Raw genomic sequence first — 21,113 nt, 5'->3', positions numbered from 1 at the left:
TGCATTTGACCCTTATGTTCTATTTCTAGCCATGGCGGCCATGTTTGTCGATGGATACAAACTTTGGATACAATTTATAAACAAGATACCCTAAGGAACATTTAGTTAAAGTTTGAAGGTAATTGGCCCAGTAGTTTCAGAGGAGAAGATTTTTAAATGTTAGCAAACTTGATGAACAAATTGTGTAAAATTGTCTTTAAAGGGCAATAACTCCTTAAGGGGTCAATTGACAATTTTGATCATATTAACTTTTTTGTAGATCTTACTTTGCTGAACATTATTGCTGCTTACAGTTTATATATATATCTATAATAATATTCAAAATAATAACAAAAAACTGCAAAATTTTGTTAAAACTACCAATTCGGTGGCTGCAACCCAACAATGGGTTGTTCGATTCGTCTGAAAATTTCAGAGCTGATAGATCTTGACCAATTGAACAATTTTACTCCATATCAGATTTGCTCTAAAAGCTTTAGTTTTTGAGATATAAGCCAAAAACTGCATTTGACCCCTATGTTCTATTTTTAGCCATGGCGGCCATGTTTGTCGATGGATCAAAACTTCGGATACAATTTATAAACTAGATACCCTAAGGAACATTTAGTTAAAGTTTGAAGGTATTTGGCCCAGTAGTTTCAGAGAAGAAGATTTTTGAAATAGTTTACGACGACAGACGACGACGATGACGACAGACGACGGACGACGACGGACGCCAAGTGATGGCATAAGCTCACATGGGGCCTTTGGGCCCCGGTGAGCTAAAAAGAAACCAAGTACAGATCTGAGAGTACTCGCAGTTACTGACAGCTAGTTCAAAGCCAATAACAACTCATAAAAAAATTCATGCATTAAAACTAAAATACCAATCAATACACATCCAATATCCAATGGATGTGATGTAAATACGTCATCAACAGTCAGAGAATAACATAACTTTGTGCAATGTTGAGTTTTTATTCATATCTTGTTAAGAGAGGTGAAAGATATCAAAGGGATATTCAAACTAATATGTAATATTCAATTTTCAGTAGGATTTGACAATTTTTATTTTTTGACCCTGTGAGTGAAACAGATTTTGGTTCTACTCCTTTATATCTCATTTGGGATATGTCATCAACGAGTTATTACAACCCATAAGAGTGACTGGTCCCAACATGTTGAATGACAGCCAAGATCAATCGAGCGAGAGAGAGAGAGAGAGAGCTACACCACGATATTAAATTTGGAAAAATGCAAGTCTCATTGGTTTACAAAGAGGGAAGATTTTTCACAACATTTTTATAAATTTTAGACACGACAAGGGTAATATTCAAATCACAAAATATGTTGTATTGACATAATTATAATTGCAAGGGTAACATGTTGCTGTAAAAAGGACAAGGCCTATTGATACTGATTATAAAAACTAGGCTTTAACGCTACTGGTGATATAAAGATAATTATAGTTTAGAATGTGGTTGTGTTATAGTGACATACATATGTTGTAATTGATATACAAAAATAAGGAAATGCATTATGATTACCAATGTGACAGCTATCCATCAGAGACCAAATGACGAATAGATGTTTTACCAAAAAAAATTTTAGTTTTCAAAAAGCTTTGATAAAATGAAATATCAAGAACAACCAAACACAAAGATATGGTTGTTCTTGTGACAGTGATAATTTGTTATTTATTTCTGGGATCAAAATTCTATTCACTTAATTCATGTAATTCATCATTCTGGCATATTCTCTGTTTTCTTGATTTCAGTCAATTTAATCTAAGAAGTGTTTTGACATCATGTATGTGCTATTTATAAGGTTTATTTCAACATGACCAATTTACTAGTAACATGTTTGACACTTTGTTTTGTCCAAATACTTGAAAAATCTACTTTAAGATCAGATCAAGGTTGGCAATTATGGCAATGTGATAATAACACAGGGATCTTTTTATCACTTTAAGCGCTTTATTTTTCTGTTCGTTGCTAGCGCTAATTATGTAATTCAAACTAGGATCGTAAGGTGAGATGGTGAAGAATCCGGTCGACAAGCTTAGACACAGATGTCGGACGTAATATAGCGGAAAGCCGCATTAGACAAGAATTATATTCTAGACTCTTCCATGTATTTTAATGTATGCGTTACATTGTGTAATTGTGTTCACGTTAATTGTTGATAATTTGAATTTTGATCAATGTAATAACAATAACGGTGGCAATTTGCACCAGATGCGCATTTGGACAATAAATGTCTCTTCAGTGATGCTCGAGGCCAAATTATTTGAAAATCAAAATATTTGTATTTCCAAATGTGTATCTTATTGATTGTTAATGTGGGCTTTCCCTAGAATCTTTGTTATAGCAAGGACTTATAACTGCGTAAAGTTTTCGCGCGGAACCAATAACATTCAATTTTGAATCCGGTTCCTTACCTGGAAGAAGAAGAAAAAGAAGAAGGACGTTCGAAATCACTGTTATACTCTCTTCTCTCCACACTTTCGCCTCTATTGTGTAACAACAAATATGTTCTTTGGCCAAATGGGGTCTACATTCTTAAAACCAAAAGTTCTTACGTTGAATTGTCCATGAACTTTTGACATAAAATCGATTTGCACCGTCTGGAAATAATCAGGGAAAATATACCTTTTTGATGTTGTTTATGTAAAAAAAATCAAATGTCAACACTTTTGCGAAAGAAAAAGATGACTTTCAGTCCAAAAGAGATATTTACATCCGGGTTTTTGAAACTGTTCCTTTAAGTTAGTACATAAGCCTAAATTAAATTCCCCCTAAGGGTGAATTTGGTCTTCTTCCGACCGACAATTAAACCCTTGCCAAAGTGGTGCGTCCGTTTGGCTGTGCGGGATGTACAAGTACGCAGCCACGTTCGGTCCGTATGGGGACGTTGAATCCAATGCCTCATGTAGAGAGAGTGCTACGCTCTCTGCACGTTAAGAACCCTTTCAACAACTTTTGGAGGGTCGTAGGTGGCATGTGCAAGGGACAATTTATGTTCCTATCCAATATACCCTTGTTTTCCAGTGGCAGTCCAAATTTCTCAGATGTTGATGTCGGACGGTTTTTACTACAGGTCCTACCTATTGTGAATTATTGTTATTTTTTCTCTTTCTGAACGTCTGAAATATTTGTCACTGGACGTTAAGCAATCCGCAAGCAATCAATTAAATTAAAAACCAAAATTGAAGGCTTATTGCGATGGAAGTATCATAAAATTAGGTAATTATTGGTTACAGAAAGTCGTAGATAATTTTTTGCCAAAAAATGTTAACTTTGAAAAAAAAAAAAAAAAAAAACCGTTGTTGTTTTCTTTAAAAAATGAAACAACTTTCTTTTTGAAGCAGTACACACTCGATTGCGAACGAAAAAAAACTGGGTGTCAATGTGCTTCGACGTTGCGCACGGTATTGGTGTCTCTGTCTCTGCAATAAAAAAATTATTAAGAACCCGATCTACCTTCAAATATTGAAAATTGGCAATAGCAGCGTAAAAACAGGTATTTCTATTTCAAACTTGATGTATGTTTTATAAATTTTCGTTTGGGATTTATAAAAAATATTGCGATTTTTTACAATTTCTACAAAACCGTGATTGATGTCAATATCATGAACTCATAGGAATATGATGATGATTATTTGTTCAAAGTTTAACCCCGGCCGATAAATATGAAATATGAATTATACAAGCAAGTTTTTATGAAACAAGAAGCTCTAAAGTGCCTGTGCCGCTCACCTTGGTCTATGTGCATATTCAATCCCGTTCCCTTTTCATGAAGTTGCCTACCGAATTAGACTATTTACCGGGTTTGTACTAACATGAGCAACACGACGGGTGCCACATGTGGAGCAGGATCTGCTTACCCTTCCGGATCACCTGAGATCACCCCAAGTTTTTGGTTGGGTTCGTGTTGCTTAGTCTTTAGTTTTCTATGTTGTGTTTTGTGTACTATTGTTTGTCTGTTTGTCTGTTTCTTTTTTAGCCATGGTGTTGTCAGTTTATTTTTGATTTATGAGTTTGAATGTCCCTCTGGTATCTTTCGCCCCTCTCTTCAACAAAGGACACTCTCTAACATTGTAGACGAGAATAGAATTCATGACAAAAATCTCTGTTTTGTTGATCTTTTATTGCTGATCATTTAGTCTGTTTAGTTTCTCTCTATCTTCTTTAATTTTTGCTCAAAACACAAAAGAGGGTAAAAATATCCTCATTTAAGGGCAATCACTCCTACAAAGAGTGACAGTCTACTAACTATATCGGCAAAAATTTACTTGTTAGTAGATCTTGCCTTGCTGATAATTTTTGTGATTTAAAGTATCTATTTATCTATTATAATTTGTATCATATAAGACAAAACGCAAAAAAAGGTAAAAATCGTCATTAAAGGGCAATAACTCCAATAAGGAGTCGTCGGACGATTTCCTTGATGAATACATCGGTCTTCTTTTAAATAAAGTGGTGATGAAATGAGATAAATATAGATTATTACATGGCATTTTTCATATCAGACCCTTTATCGGCCCTAGGTCATGATATCAGCCCAAGAGCCGCAGGCTCGAGGGCTGATATCATGAACGAGGGCCGATAAAGGGTCTGATATGATAAATGACATGTAATTATCTTTTTATCATATACTTCAACAGAAGAAATACAGACAAGAACTATTAATTAAAATTTTGTCTTTCCATGAATTTTAAGATAATAATTTACAGACAACCAAATACAAATTTCTTAACTTTAATTGTTTTTATTGATAGTACAAGCTTTTTATTTATCTTGTCACAACAATTATCATGTTCATAGTTTGAAATTTGCTCCTCAACCATTTTGTGAAAAGTCAGTCTTAAATCACTTGCGGTTTTCCGCACTGTGGTGTCGTTTTCAAACAAATTTCCGGAAATGCACGAAGTTGCATGTGATAAACGTCACGGAAATTAACGGAAAGGCATGTGATAACATTCCGGAAGCAGTCAATAAAGGTTCCTTTATCAGCCCGCTGAGGAAATTCTTAGGAATCTGATCAATAAACCTAGTAATCCTTTCATAGCCTTTTAATATTTTTAAATGTTATTGAACTGTAAAATTTTAGTAATATTTTATACAAGTATATGATAAAAAGAAAATATCAGGCTATCGCTATCAACATCGTTCAAATAATCAAATAAAGAAGCATTTGAATATTAACGTAAATTATAATAAGACAAATAAGGTCAATAAAACCATGTCCGACAAGAAACAGTGACCCAAAGAATTGTTGTAAGAAAAGGGGACAAAGACGACGCTAACTGACTTTTAAACTGTAATACTATATTTTTCCTTTCTTTGTTGTGCTTTCCAAAGTTTGCCCCTCCACTTTTTAATCTACTCTTGTATACACTGATTAATTGTTGATTGCTTAACGTCTAGTGGCAAGTATTTCATGCATACTCGGGACGAGTCATGGGTATTCCTAACAAACAATGATTTAATGCTGGCTGTCTAAGCTATACTGGCATTAATTATTCCATCTCATACTCCCCTAAGGGTTACTGGAGAATAGAAATATAGTCACCATTGGTCTTCCTCCGACAGGCAGTATAACCCTTGCCAAAGTGGGTCGTCCGTTTGGCTGTGCGGGATGCACAAGTTTGCAGCCACTTCCGTTCAGAATTAGAACGTTAAATCCGATGCCTCGTATTTAGAGAGTGCCAATCTCGCTGCACGTTAAGAACCCTTGCACCAACTCTTCGAGGGGTCCATAGGTGGCCTGTTGGAAAGAGATATATCTGTCCCTATCCAATATACCCTCATTTTCCCGTCGCAGTCCGCATTTTCCGACCTTCATCCTGGACGGCCTCTATTACAGAACCTACCTTTTGTATTTATTGTTAATTTGTTCTCGTCCTGAACATGCATGAAATATTTGCCACTGGACGTTAGGCAACCACTAAGAATAAGAATAATTTTGTCACACAAATTGCCTTTAGGAGTGTTTTATGTGTAGTTTATTGGATCAAAATGAATGTGGAAGAATATGACTTAAAATACCTCCCAAATAAAAAAACAAAAACACAAGCCAAACAACACATACAAACAAAAAACAACAACCAACGTACTGTCTTTGAGTATTACTAATTTTGCCTACATAAATGGGTCATACATTGATGAATTACAAATTCTAATGCGACATTTTATGTAACATGTTTTTATCATTAGCTCTAATTTACGCGTTGCCAGTAAAATGCATTTGCGATCGTCAAATCTCGAACTGTCAGAGGCAATTCTACAACTATTCCTTTATGACCACATAAAAAAAAACCTTTCTAACATTTTCTATTTGAATAACCCCGAAGATTATTTCAGAAAAACGATATAAAGCATCAAAAACGGTATGTTTAATTTTCAATTTGTATGCATACATTCTCTTCATTTATGTACCTTTGTAATTAAACTAATCAATATTTAAGGGGTTGGGGGAGATCTCAAAATGCTTATCGTTAATTTCAAAACATATTCATGTTACTGTTCCATGTCAGGAAACTTGTTAGTAGTTGCTGTTGTCATTTCTTCATGTTTTTTTTTAATAAGTTTTTTTTATGTGTATTTTTAGTTGTTGCAGATTTTTTTATGCTTTCTGTTAGAGCTTGACATACTGTGTAGACACATGTCTATTGTTGAAGACTGTATATTGCCCTCCAGCTGTTACTTTTGTCGTTGAGTTGTTGTGTCATTGATATGTATCCATCATCTTCTATCCAAAGACTTTTCAAGGGATAAATATACGATTAAAACATGAGCCCTAGTTTTTTCATCAGTATTCTCTTACTACTACCTGTATCCCACTTAAGAATTAGGTGGACAAAGTATGTTTTTTGGTAACGAACTTTCATAAAAATAAACTTATCCATTTCCGTAGATATTATACATTGGTAATTGTAATGTCTAGATAGAGGTCCGTGTTTTTCATTTTTTAAAGCACTGCTAACTGATGGAAAGGAATTTCCCGTTTTATTTGTTTCGATTTTTTCATGTACGGGTCTGTTAGAGCTGACTTTAAGGTAAAGGGTTTTCTCATTGTTGAAGGCCGTACGGTGACCTATATCTACTTTCATCTTCGTTATTTGAACTCTTGATGGTAGTTGTCTCATTGGCATTCAGACAGCATTTCCTTTTCTTTTTATATATACCTGTGCTCACATTAATATTGTTTACAACACGAATATTTACTGTATGATATCCATATTTGGTTGAATCGACATCGCTATACGTATGTTTGGATCGATGCAACATGTGTACCTGGGCGTTGACTAGTTGGATAGTTCCGCCATATTAACATGGGCGTGGACATGTTTGATATATCCAAATAAACCAATGCCGGTGTCCATGCAATTTATAAGATGTGGCAAACAATAATATATACAAACATACGATGCTTTTTACGAATGTACGTGTTATGTACTACAGTATTATCAAACTGGTTAAATGCATTCGTTTCATGCTTTAAAAATTACTTTATTTGAACCTTTTCATTTTTATGCCCCACCTATGATAGTAGAGTGGTATTATGTTTTTTGGTCTGTGAGTCCGTCCGTCCGTCCGTTCGTCCGTTTGTCCGTCTGTCCCGCTTCAGGTTAAAGTTTTAGATCAAGGTAGTTTTTGATGAAGTTGAAGTCCAATCAACTTGAAACTTAGTACACATGTTCCCTATGATAATTATTATGATCTTTCTAATTTTAATGCCAAATTAAAGTTTTGACCCCAATTTCACGGTCCACTGAACATAGAAAATGATAGTGCGAGTGGGGCATCAGTGTACTATCGACACATTCTTATTTTTAAACGTAATCGCACTGACATATAACATTTTTTAAAAGCCATTGAGATTTTGTTTAATCACTCGATCAAAACCTGGACGCACTCAAAAAACCCGGACTGCTCTCGAAAAGACGCGGACATATAAAAATGAATTTATTCTAAAAATGTCCCTTTTCAATGCAATAACAAGAATTTTTATAAAGTGTCTGTATATCTAAGAATATATAGATTCCAAATATACATTTCCTTTGACATTTGCATAGGTACTTGTATAAAAATAGCTTTATTCCATATTTTGGAATAAAAGCATATTGTAAAGCTAAATTAAACTTTTAGAACACAACATAAAGTAGGGGATTTCTTTTTATCACCTTTACTAACTTACCTTGTATGATCTTATATATTAAGTTTAAACATCTATATCACGTCTTACAAAAAAAAGAAGTCTGTTTGTTTACATTTTTTATCATATTCACTCGGAAAAAACTTGTTCAGACTCGAGAAAACTCAATCAAATTACATGAATAAACACGATCCCAGCCGGACACTATACATATTGTGTACTGTGTACTGTATAAATATTTGTCACCGGTAGTTTAACATTTATCTGTTTAGGTCATAGTTGTCAGACGAACCGAACATTTACAGGTAAATTGTTTATAGCAGAAGATACGCTTGGATTTTAAAAGAAGTAAGCATATAGAATTTAGGAAACTAAAAGCATGTTTTTGTAATATTTCTTACCTTTTATTTGAATCATATTAAGATTTCAAAAGTTTTACGATCGATCATGAAACATTTATCAAATATCAAAATTATATAAGTAAATATGTAAATATGAAATCCGATAACGGCGAGCACATCGTCCTGAGTGTTGTCGGAATGGCCTGGTTTTTGCATATACTTTATTGTGACCTTATGAAAAGGCCTTGAGATCAGTGTTCAAAAGTTGGATACAACCAAAGCAGGTAGATACAATATATATAGTAATGTCAATTAAAAAGATTTAGTACTTTAAATATCTTCAAAAGTCTATGCAAAATCGAACAAAATAAGTTTTTTGGAAATGTTTTGTCCTAATAAGGTGAATAAATATACTGACGGTTTAAAATATACAAGTAGATGCAAGAACGGGAGTCTTAAATATCAACTCTTCGGTTTTGAATTGACAATTATTATGGTCGCAACATCACTCGAGAGACATTACTCATTGAATTTTACATCTAGAGCAGGAAAACTGGTATAAGCACTTACTCAAAATTAAAGAATTAAAGAAAAATGTTTAGGCTCTCTTGAGTTATTTTAAAAGGGGGCATTTCTTCATGCAGCTTCAATTATTACCTTGCTGTTGAATACTGGCATTTATGTATAAAAATAAAGTACAGATGTCCGAACCAGTTAAAAATTTATATCCTTTACGTTGACTTTTCGGCTTTTACCCACAAAATTAGGACAATCGTTTTATTTAATGAAAACTATGTTTAAACACGCATCTCCGTTCTCCTGAATGTCTACACATCTATTGGTTAACAGGGGCGTAGCTAGGCCAACATGATGTGTACTCAATGCCGAAGGAGGAAGTCATACGGCAGGGGGTTTTGGGCAGAAGCTTTAGGGTAAATGGTGCAAAATCCTGCATTCTCGCAATTTCCTGGGACTTAAAATGACCTCACGGAAATCTTATTTTCATGAGTAATAAGTCAACTTTTGAAAATAAATAAAAAAAAAAATGATTAGAGATAAACAAACAAGTACTGTTGGCTTAGAAATTTGGTTTTTCAAATGTGTATCGGGTTGAGCTTCATTAGATTAGATAAAGAATAATATTCGTTGATAGTTAGTTAAGGTTAAAAAGGGGGGGGGGGGCTTGCATGGAAAAATCGTTAAATTCAAAGAAGGAATAACAATTTGCATGATAAACAATGTACGATAACGTATGCATATCAGAGGTTGGAAACCTTTAATTTGCCAGTATATATATATATATATATATATATACGTTTGAAGTCCCGAAATCTAAAAGGAAAAGCATCAAATTATTTCCTATTTCTTTTTATTAACTTCCAAAACGAGAGTCAATGTTACTAAGCACGAAAAACAAGCACTTTAAATCTCGAAGCATGTAAAATAAGCACATGTAACCTCGAGACACGTATAATTACATTGGGGGACACGTTGAACAGGTACATAATCACGATGCTGGTTCCGTAAATAAATGAGTAGTTTCAGGAACGGAATATAGCTACAAAGTGATTATTAACATGTTTGTATAATACTTTTTAATTTAGTTTATTACCTTAGTTTTATTCTTACTAGGTGTGCCATATTTTCGTTTTTGTAAAATTTTCAATGTGTACGCAACTGCGTTTTTGCATACGGGTTGCTACGCGCTTGGTTAACGTAGTGTGCCCTTTATAGATGTGCGGCAATATTTTGAGCAGGCATTCACAATTATGATGGAAAATTTTCAATAACGTTGCAGTAATGAAATTCTTTTTTTTTTTCATTTCAGCCTTGACATCAAAATGGAAAAAGATAAGAAAATTATAAAAGAAAAAAGAGCTTGGGTTAACAAACAGATTGGAGCTGCTGTGGTACTCACAACAGTAGTTTTTATAACTATATTTTATTACAGTCCATTCTCCGTTAAAGGTGTGAACACCACCGCTGATCGTTTGGTATTCACTTTCCGTTGTCTCTTCGTGTCATCTTTTCCCATTATATTCGGAATTCATACTGTAGGATCAGTCCGAGGAAGTACAAAAGCAATAGATCCTGTGAATGGAGGAGGAGAATCTTTGGTTGAAGTGCCAAACCGGATATTACGAAATACAGTGGAACAGTTCTTTCTTCATATGATCGGACTTTTGACTCTATCCACTTTTCTCGACGAGGGATCAATGAAAGTTATTCCAATACTGACATTTATTTTTATTCTTGGAAGGATTTTATTTTATTTTGGGTATACTTATGATCCAATATATAGAGGGCTAGGATTCGCCAGTACGTTTCTTCCAACAATGGCTACTTATGCATACTGTTCTTTCTGTATATTGCAGACACTCCTGATGTAATCGTTTCATGTGCATGCGTAACGTAACGAGAACGGAACGTTGAGATATCAAAACGAACACTACCGAATTTTCTAAAACCTTGAATATTTTTTCTTTGTGTGACAAATTAGTCCCAGTAATATCTATTTTATTTTCAACAATTTGATGATATATACAGAAAAAAATTCCTTGCACATAAATTTTGCCAAAAGAATTACATAATCTTCTTTACTGCATTTCCGGTTGACCAATTTTACTTGAATTTCATATTATAAGTTTGCAAGAAAACGACCTGGCAGATCTTTACTTGTATTTCATCATGTTAAGTTTATGGATTCGTGTTTCTTCTTCAACACACCAAGGTCTTTTATTGAACATTTGAAGGTCCCCAAATGTATTATCGGGCTACCTAAACTACACAAAAAAAGCCGTCACATATCGTTTCATCTTGGCTTCTATTAAGTGTTCTACAACTGATTAATCTTTCTGTCAATTTAACTAGTTCCCCGACTTCAAATTAAGAACCAGATTTTTTTTTTAAATCAAATGGTATTGAAAAAATATTACAAATCTAATTTCTACAACTCATATAAAGCTTTCTTCTGGAATTCAATAAGTGACACTCACTGGACTGTGATGCAAGGTTGAATCTTGGCAACCTCTTTGAATGTAAAATTAGGCCTTTGGTTTTCTCCAGGCTATTGTTTCACATATTGTATCAAGCCGAAGCCGTTTATGGCTTATTAAACAGTATTTGGCTTAATATTAGATGACTTATTTTTGCTTACATTATTGACCTTTGATCTCATGTGGAAAGTTTAACTGTCGCTCACCACATTTCTTTTATAATTACTGCTAGGTTATTCCAAACTTTCTCAATATTAATTGGAATGCGTTTTTTCGCACTTCTTTGATTATTCAATTTCTTCTGATAGTTTGTCAGGTTGGTTCCATGTTCTTGCTTTTATAATTTTATTGACAAATGTTCGAATATTTTGCTTAAGAGTATCGTAACAAAATGAACCATTACCCCTTTCCCTCCTAAAACTCGAATTCCTACCCTCCGTACCCAATCCAACCACTACCCCTAAATAAAAAAAAACTAACTAACTACAAAACATGGAATACGAACCAAACGCACAAAAAAATAATAATAAAAAAAAAGAACAAATGAATTAAGGCAAGTGGCTAAAAACAGATTCAGGGAAGTGGCCTTAAGTAAGTAAACAGGTTTAACAGTTACTTTTCTACAATATTTGGTAAAACAGATTTTCATTTCAAGTACACTCGAGATTATTGCTGAGTTGTATTTGAAGGCAAATGATTCATTTTCTGCTTTCAACATTTTATAGTTGTAATGATGAATTTCATCATTTTCTTTGTGAACAATTTATTTTTTACTGTTACTCCAAATCATGCTTAATAAATGCTTACATCATGATTTTGCTGCATGAGATTGATAGTGCAATTGATTATTGCTTTTAAATGGGTTTTCTGATCCTACATTGTAATTCCAATAACATTGTTTTCACACTGTAACTGTAGAATTGTAAATAAATACACAAATTAAAACTCATAATTGGTAACGATTTTAGTTAATTGAACTATTACATATAACTTTCGTGTTTGATTATGAAGCAAACATGAAATTATAGCTAAAGAAAACAGATATTATTATAGCTAGAAAAAACAGATAGTATTATAGCTGGAGAAAACAGATATTATTATAGCTAGAGAAAACAGATGGTATTATAGCTAGAGAAAACAGATATTATTATAAAAGTTAGAGAAAACAGATAGTATTATAACTAGAGAAAACAGATATTATTATAGCTAGAGAAAACAGATACTATTATAGCTAGAGAAAACAGATAGTACTATAGCTGGAGAAAACAGATATTATTATAGCTAGAGAAAACATATATCATTATAGCTAGAGAAAACAGATAGTATTATAGCTAGAGAAAACAGATATTATTATAGCTAGAGAAAACAGATATTATTATAGCTAGAGGAAACAGTTAGTATTATAGCTAGAGAAAACAGATATTATCATAGCTAGAGAAAACAGATAGTATTATAGCTAGAGAAAACAGATATTATTATGGCTAGAGAAAACAGATATTATTACAGCTAGAGAAAACAGATATTATCATAGCTAGAGAAAACAGATATTATTATTATAGCTAGAGAAACCATATATTATTATAGCTAGAGAAAACATATATTATTATAGCTAGAGAAAACAGATACTATTATAGCTAGATAAAACAGATAGTACTATAGCTGGAGAAAACAGATATTATTATAGCTAGAGAAAACATATATCATTATAGCTAGAGAAAACAGATAGTATTATAGCTAGAGAAAACAGATATTATTATAGCTAGAGCATACAGATTGTGTTTAAATGTGGACCAGGAGAAAATGGTGCATGATAGACAGTGGTGGTTTCTTTAATTGCACAGAAATCAACCGTGTTTGAGATTACCAAACTGATTCAATTAAACAGCTCAATTAATGCTTTTCTTTCCAGCTGCTACATCCAGAAAATTACCATTTATAATGAACCTTAAATTAGACCCTTAAATTTGTCATGTATATAACTTTCTGAAACACCCATCAGAATTCAAAATATTGAGGATTCTAAATAGTTGTATCGCTAACCTGACACCTATGCATCATACATAACTAGGCGTGGTTTCTATGACACCGTAGAGCCAATCAGATAAAAAAAACAGGCGTATCCACATTGAAAAAGTATAATCTCCATTGCGAGGCTGATTTGTACAATTATAAACAGAACAAGACAACCTTGCGATCATTTCGGCTTAGTTTGCTTTAATTGGCCTGGCTACTGTAATATTTCATACAGTCTAACATAATTATTCTTTCAAAGCTGGTGGCTATGTTGGATGAAAGAATCGTCGAAGGTTAACATAAAAATTGATTATTTAAGCAAAAGTCCTGTCAAACCAATTAAATTCCTAACCAGTGTATTCATACTAAACTCTACGGATGATTCTGATTAATAAGTATCAATAGCTTTACAAGACCGACGACTGCACAGGAGAAGACATATGCACAGACGAACTGCCAAATGAAGATGGAGGACTGACACTAAATTGTGACATTAGCTCACAACAAGGTGAGCTTACGGGATCCCAAGTCTGAATTTATTAGAAAATAAAATACGATATTTTTAGATGTTACCATGTATTTCAAAAAAGAAATAATAATATTTGAACCAAATGAAACTTAAGATTTACTTTGTCAGTACCGTAGGCGATATTCTCGTTGTATAAATTTGACTGTGGTAAAATATAGGGTATGTTCAGTACACTGTACAAAAGAGAAATTAGTTTTCAGTGAAAGAGAGAGCAATCAAACATTATATTTTAGTCTTAAGATACATGATTTTTTTATTAGTTATTATTGGCTTTAAACTAGATGTCAGTAACTGCGAGTACTCTCAGATCGTTACTTTGTCTTTTTACTGTTACGGATGTATAAATACCCTGCCACGTCCGGTCTGTGTTATTGTAAGATGTTTTTCTGCTTTGTATCGATCTGATGAGTTGAACCCTTTTCAACTGATTTTTATAGTTTGTTCTTATGTTGTGCTGTAACACCACTATCCCAGGTTAGGGGAGGGATGAGCGCTCACAAACATGTTTAACCCAACCACGTTCTTTAAGTGCATGTCCCAGGTCAGGAGCCTGTACTTCAGTGGTTGTCATTGGTTCATGTCTGTCATATTTGTTTTTCGTAAATTGTTTTCTAATAAACTAGGCCGTTAGTTTTCTCAATTGAATTGTTTCATATTTTTCATGTCGGGGCCTTTCAAATCCGACTACGGCATGGGGTTTTCTCATTCTTGAAGGCCGTACGGTTGCCTATGATTGCTAACGTCCATTTTATTTGAACTTTGGTGGATAGTTGTCTCGTTGGCAATCACATCTCCTTATTTTTATTACGCAATACAATAAGAAAAGAGAAAGTATCATATCAACACGACGAATCAATAGAAAGATATCTAGATATAAAAACGTTAAAAACCCTTGCAACAACTCTTTGAGGAGCCCGTAGGTGGCCTGTTGCAAGACAAACCTTCTTTCCCTATCCAATATACCCTCAATCTCCAGTGGCAGTCTAAATTTCCCCGACCTTCATCCTGCATGGCCTCTTTTACAGGAGCTACCTATTGTATTTATTGTTAATTAGTTCTCATCCTGAACATGCATGAAATATTTGTCACTTGACGTTAAGCAACCAACAATCAATCAATCAATCAATCAATCTAGATATAAAACAAGGGTCAACAATAATCGTGTGTCCACACTAAATACACGGCTGTAAATTGCCCCTACAATGTAGCCACTGATAGGTAAAATATATATAAGTGTTTGTCTTTGCCAGTAAAAAAGAAGCTTTTAACTTGCCATGGTCCTTATTCAAAAGGCATCATTCCCCTTCTATACTTATCTCCCTACTAATTTAAATTTAATTGTTTTCCATAATATGAACTTTATTTTTGGATATCATTATCAGGGGGAACTTGAAACAAGTTAACCTAATGACTTCCCATCAACATCTAAATATTAGCTTGACTGACCTATCTTTTTAGGTCATGTTTGTTTATCTGTTATAAAACGTTCAAAATTTGCAATTGTTGGTGATACCTGTATGCAGTTCTATTCACAGGTAATATATTTATGTTCTGTATATATTTTGATTTTAAGGGAACTTATTAAGCGTCATACTATATTCAAGTTTTTCTCTGAAGCTAGGATTTTGTTATAACGGTATCATTGCTTAACCTCAAACATATTAACAATTATCAAGTCGCATGTTCCAACAGTAATTAACTTTTTAAATCAAATTTTATGATACAATTTAGAGATCCAACATCGTGATACTATTAAATGTTTTTGTATGATTAATTCAGATGGAGTCCTGAGTATAGCACGTAAAATACGATATTTTGTTATATATCGAAATAATTACTTCGTCCGCTGGATATATGATTATTTCATCCCATTGGTGGATACAAGAGGAGGGGGTGATCCGGTGTTTTTTCTTTTTTCTGAGCGTTTCGTGGTGTTACGGGGGTTTGAACCTCCCCCTTTCAAAATAGCTGGATCCGCGCCTGCATCCCCTTGAGCTGTCGTTCGGACATCTTAAGCCAAGCAATCAAATCCAACATTGTTTTCCCCTCGGGCGTTTTTTTCATTTACTGCAGTATTGATCCAATTGTTTGCAATCTGCTACTCTGATTTTGATACGTGTGATTTTTACAAATAGATAAATTGAAGGCATTTTCTCTTTGCCTAGCAAAAACTGTAAACAAAGTGTCTTACCCTAAAACTAGATATTCATTGAACTACAAAAATGTGTGTAAATGTCTATGACATAGATTTTTTTGTAGAAGTATTCTAAATATCATATATACCTCATTTAGAAAAATGACGTATGCTGTTATTGTTATGTACAGGTGTATGTAATGATATAATTTGGATCGGTATTGTAAATAAATGTCTAAAAAAAGATCACATGAAGCGAGAACTATTCCTGGAAGTCCATATCGGTTACTTTATGATCGTATTACAGCTCCTGTGTGATCTAGATATTAAGTTCCTTGCTAAATCTAGATGTTGACATGTATATGCTCAAATCAGTCATCATTTTAGCAGTTCAGATTGTTAAATTAACCTTTAGAAGCCAATATTTGTTTTAACAAGCACAAGGCGAAACGTAGAGAAATAGCAGCTGACTCTTAAACAGTTAGAGATAACAATATCATAAGAAGGGGGTACTCATTGAAAACAGAGGGGGTTAAAATTTCAATAACTGTAAAACTATCAAAAGGAATGAAATGTAAAAAAATCGGAAATCCCTGCAACTCCATACTGTATCATATGCACTACTTTGAATACCTCAATGAGTTCCATAAATTTCGCCGTTTCAGAATCTGATACATTCTAGGCAATATTTTCAAAAGCGTATCCCAAAATGTTGTGATTTGTTTAAAACGTCCTAAACAATATGGAAATTCAACCAATGACGTAACATTATTTTAATTTCGGAGTACGAACAATGAGATTAACCATAGTCCTTTAGATTTTGAAACGACCATGACAGTGTTGTAATCCGCAGGCAAATTTGACGCACTTAATGCATTGGTGCCAGTTATACTACAAAAAAAAAACCAGGAATTACTCCTCACAATGGACAGTACAACAGACCAAACGTAGTGTGTCTAATAATGACGCTTGCGAGGGATTTTTATGTTTGATTTTAATTATTTCGTGCTAAATATGGTTCCTTAAAAGAAACTAAACTGTTCCGTGCTAAATGGTTCCTTAAAAGAAACTAATTTTTTCGTGCAATGGAATACTTATTTCAATAAAATTGCGAGACAATCAAATAATTATATATAGTAAAAGAATTAATATTGAATTTTTCGAGTGAACGAAATGATATGTTTCTCCCATGTCCATTACAAGATTCTTTCATTATATATTGACATAAAATAAGTAGATTTGGTATGATTGCCAATAAGATTAATATCCAGAGGGACCAAATAACGTAGATGTAAGCAACTATAGGTCATCGTACGACCTTCAACAAGAACAAAACCCATACCGTTGACGTATACTAGTAGTATAAAAGGCCTCGATATGAAAAAAATACAAATCAATTCAAACGAGAAAACTAACGGCATAATTTATGACAGTTTATTTTATATATAAGTACCAAATCTGTATTATATCTTTTTGTATTTTTTTTTGTCTCACATTCAATTTGATTCTTAAGGTTTAAATATTATTGAACTTTTTCAGGCCAAACTAAATTATTCATTTGAAGAATTGAATGCTTCTTTTTATAATTTTATTGGGGTGTAAAAGCGTTGACCGAAGCACGATATGTATGAAGCGCTACCTTGGAAGCGCTTCATATTAAACATGTGGGCATGATCAACGCTTTTACAACCCTATAGCATCATAAAAAGAAACATTAATTTTTTATGCTACAATTATGAAATTAAGAGTTATACCAAACGTTTCGTTTGTATTTCGATGCATTATTTTAACATTGTCACGGATAGCACGTGTAGCCATAGCTGTTGTATTTTTACGGAAATAAAATCTGAAACTTGAGTGTCTCACATTTATTGTCGGCCAATCAAAATTATGGATTCTAATGAAACGTACATGTAATGTAATTATTGAAATGTATTTTTGTCATAAACCTTAAGCATTTTAGAGAAAGGCAATGAAAAAGTACAAAATTTCTTTTTAAATTTCAGTTGCACCATCAGTATGGAAAAAGACGAAAAAAATGTAAAAGAAAAAAAGAGATTGATGAAAAAACAGATAGGAGCCGCCGTCGTTATGATAATAGTGATATTTACAACTGGTTTTTATTACAGTCCAATGAACGTCAAAGGTGTTAAAACTCCCGTTGATCGGTTGGTATTCACTATCCGTTGTCTCTTCGTGTCATCTTTTTCTATTGTATTCGCAATTCGTTCTGTATTTTTAGTCAGAAAAAGTACTAACGCAATAGATCCCGTGAATGGAGGAGGAGAAACTTTGGTGGAAGTGCCAAACAGGATATTACGCAATACAGTGGAACAGTTCTTTCTCCATATGATCGCACTGCTCACTCTATCGTCTTTTCTTGACGAGGGATTAATGAAAGTCATTCCAATACTGACATTTATTTTCATTCTTGGAAGAGCTTTGTTTTATTTTGGATACACATATTCTCCACTCTATAGAGCGTTAGGATTCGGTAGTACATTACTTCCAACAATAGCTACTTATGCATACTGTTCTGTCTGTATATTGAAGTCGCTTTTGACGTAATACTTACCACACTTTCAGAATCAACTAAATATGCTAGATGTAGAAAAGCAACGAGATGAATGTACTATGTGTTAGAAAGAAAGCTAGTTATTTTCTATATTTTATATTTTAAACTAGTATGAAGTTATTGGTAAAATACACGTTTTGAATTATATGTTTTCAAGGTTTTTTTATCTTCTCGCCACGATTTGAGTTGTTGCTGTCATGTTGCATCATTTGTTAGCCATCCGTTATCGGTTTCGGATATCAGGAAACATTCTTATTGTACATGCACATCTGTAATAACTGAGACGGCGAGTCTTGCTTTTCTTACTGTTTTTGAAACTTGTACAAATGATTTTGAAATTTCTAATATATGTACGTATATTGTACTTATGGGAGAGGAAGGGGGGGGATGGGGGGTGGTATTCGTTTCTTAAGGTTGCTCAATAAAACTAAAGATGACTGATAATTAGTTGACTGTGTTTTAATTAATACACTAAAAAGGATACCAGCCACACCAATCACAATCACCAGACAGCTCCAGAACATAGAAGTACAAAAAAGACAACAAGGAAGAACATTGTCTAAATCACGTGACTTGGTGCACACAATGTGATAGGGTTTAACCAATTTTACATGCAAAAACCTTACAGTTAATTTCTAGACCAGATGTCGTAAAAACCTGCACAATCCAGCTACGAACAGGATGACCACTGAATTGAAGTTTGCTTGTTTTTCTTTACGTCATTTTCTGCCACCTTGGCTATATTATGGCGACCAGTTTTTATTGGTTGAGGAAGCTGGCATACCGGGAGAGGTTACATTGTCCTTTGGCAAGAAAACTGGGAATACGTGTCAATTAAGATCGGAGTAGAGCACACCACGACAATACTGGGGTTCGAACGCGCAACCTCAGACTACTTTGATCATTGTCATCGAGGCCCCTGTCTACTAAATTGAATAAGGAAACATAAGACGACAGTACAGTCAGTATGTATGTCTTCCGTTTAAAAACCGATGAACCCTTTTTTCCTTTATGAAAAAGGTAGTTGCTGTTCTAATATTTGTGCCAAGATGGATCAAACTTTTGAAATGAAAACTTATTGTGTGTCCAGTGTATTTTATTTTAGGTGGAAATTACAGATGCTTTCAATACATAACATAAATATACTTAATGCAAATTACTAACTCTACATGGGGGAAAAGAATATCAAGGCACCAGGAGAAAGGAACCAACAAAGTTAAATGATGTTAAATTGTTGAATGACGTTTTAATTTCCTGATAAGTGCAAGCAGAGACGCTTCACAATATCACGTATTTTTATACTACGACAAAGCGTTTAGACCATAAATAGAAAAAAAAGTAAACCAAACCAAAGTAATGCACACTTATTTTACAATATTAAAATGAAACGAAATGAAGTAATCAAAACTAAAAGATGAGGATCCTGAAGAGGGTGTCTTCACTTCTGTTTTATTTTTTAATTCTTTAAGCAATTTTTCTTTTATATTCTGTCATCTATTCTCTATTTTTGTTCATTTCAGAAGCGTAATATTCCCTATGCTCATCACTTGGCGTCCGTCGTTTTTCCGTTAACTTCTACTAAAACCTTCTCTATAACTACAGAGCCAAATAGGAACCAAACTTGGCAACAATCATCATTTGGGTATCTTGTTTCAAAAAGGTCTCCAATGATCCAGCTTGCCAACCAATATGGCCGACAAGCTATTGGCTATTATCTTGAAAACCGCTATAGATACAAAAAATCTGACAAGTACAGAAATGTAATAGAAAGAGCAAACAATGACAAATGTACAGAACAAATAGAACAAGAAAACAGTTGAAAATCTGGTTACTGCCTTTGTACAGGTACTAGTGTTAAGCGTTTGCAAACTTTGTCAATATCCTTTTCACAATCTGTGGCAAACAATAAATGAAGGCAAACTGCTTTGACTTCACCTGTGGTTTTGAGTATTTTAAGATTACCAAAAAAAACATGACTATTATGTTACGTACTGTACATTTTAAGCAAAGTTTCAAATGTACTGAATCAACTTAAACTTAAGTGTTAAACTGTTCAGTAGACTATAAGGCATTGCTCTATTTAATAAGACTAGTGCATACCAATCTGTTGACGTGTTATATCGTTTGTTATGAATACAAAATATATGAACCCAAGGAATATTATATAATACACTGTCGTATTATACAGCCACAAATGGATTGTCTATAGAACCTCTAACTTTTAGAATAGAAAAACAAAATTACCAATTGAATTAATTTGAGAAACAAAAACATTTTATAGATTGTTGAATTATGCGGTTTTTTTTTAACTGCAACTTGAGCTCGAAGAGTTGTTTTATAAAGATGTGATTGCTTTTTCGTTAATTTCTGCCAAAATAAAATATCG

General features: G+C 33.5%; 1 long non-coding RNA gene across 1 annotated transcript; it reads left to right on the top strand.

The window, feature by feature from the left end:
- Window positions 1-8,430: 8,430 nt before the first annotated feature.
- On the top strand, window positions 8,431-12,428 carry LOC127737019 (uncharacterized). Its single transcript, XR_007999265.1, has 2 exons — window positions 8,431-8,487; window positions 10,309-12,428. It is a non-coding gene; the product is annotated as an uncharacterized LOC127737019 (long non-coding RNA).
- Window positions 12,429-21,113: the final 8,685 nt, after the last annotated feature.

This window comes from Mytilus californianus, unplaced genomic scaffold (genome assembly GCF_021869535.1).
Source record: "Mytilus californianus isolate M0D057914Y unplaced genomic scaffold, xbMytCali1.0.p SCAF_4, whole genome shotgun sequence".
Classification (NCBI taxonomy): domain Eukaryota; kingdom Metazoa; phylum Mollusca; class Bivalvia; order Mytilida; family Mytilidae; genus Mytilus; species Mytilus californianus.
Note: the sequence above shows the minus strand (reverse complement) of the source record. Positions and strands in the feature narration are given on the sequence as shown.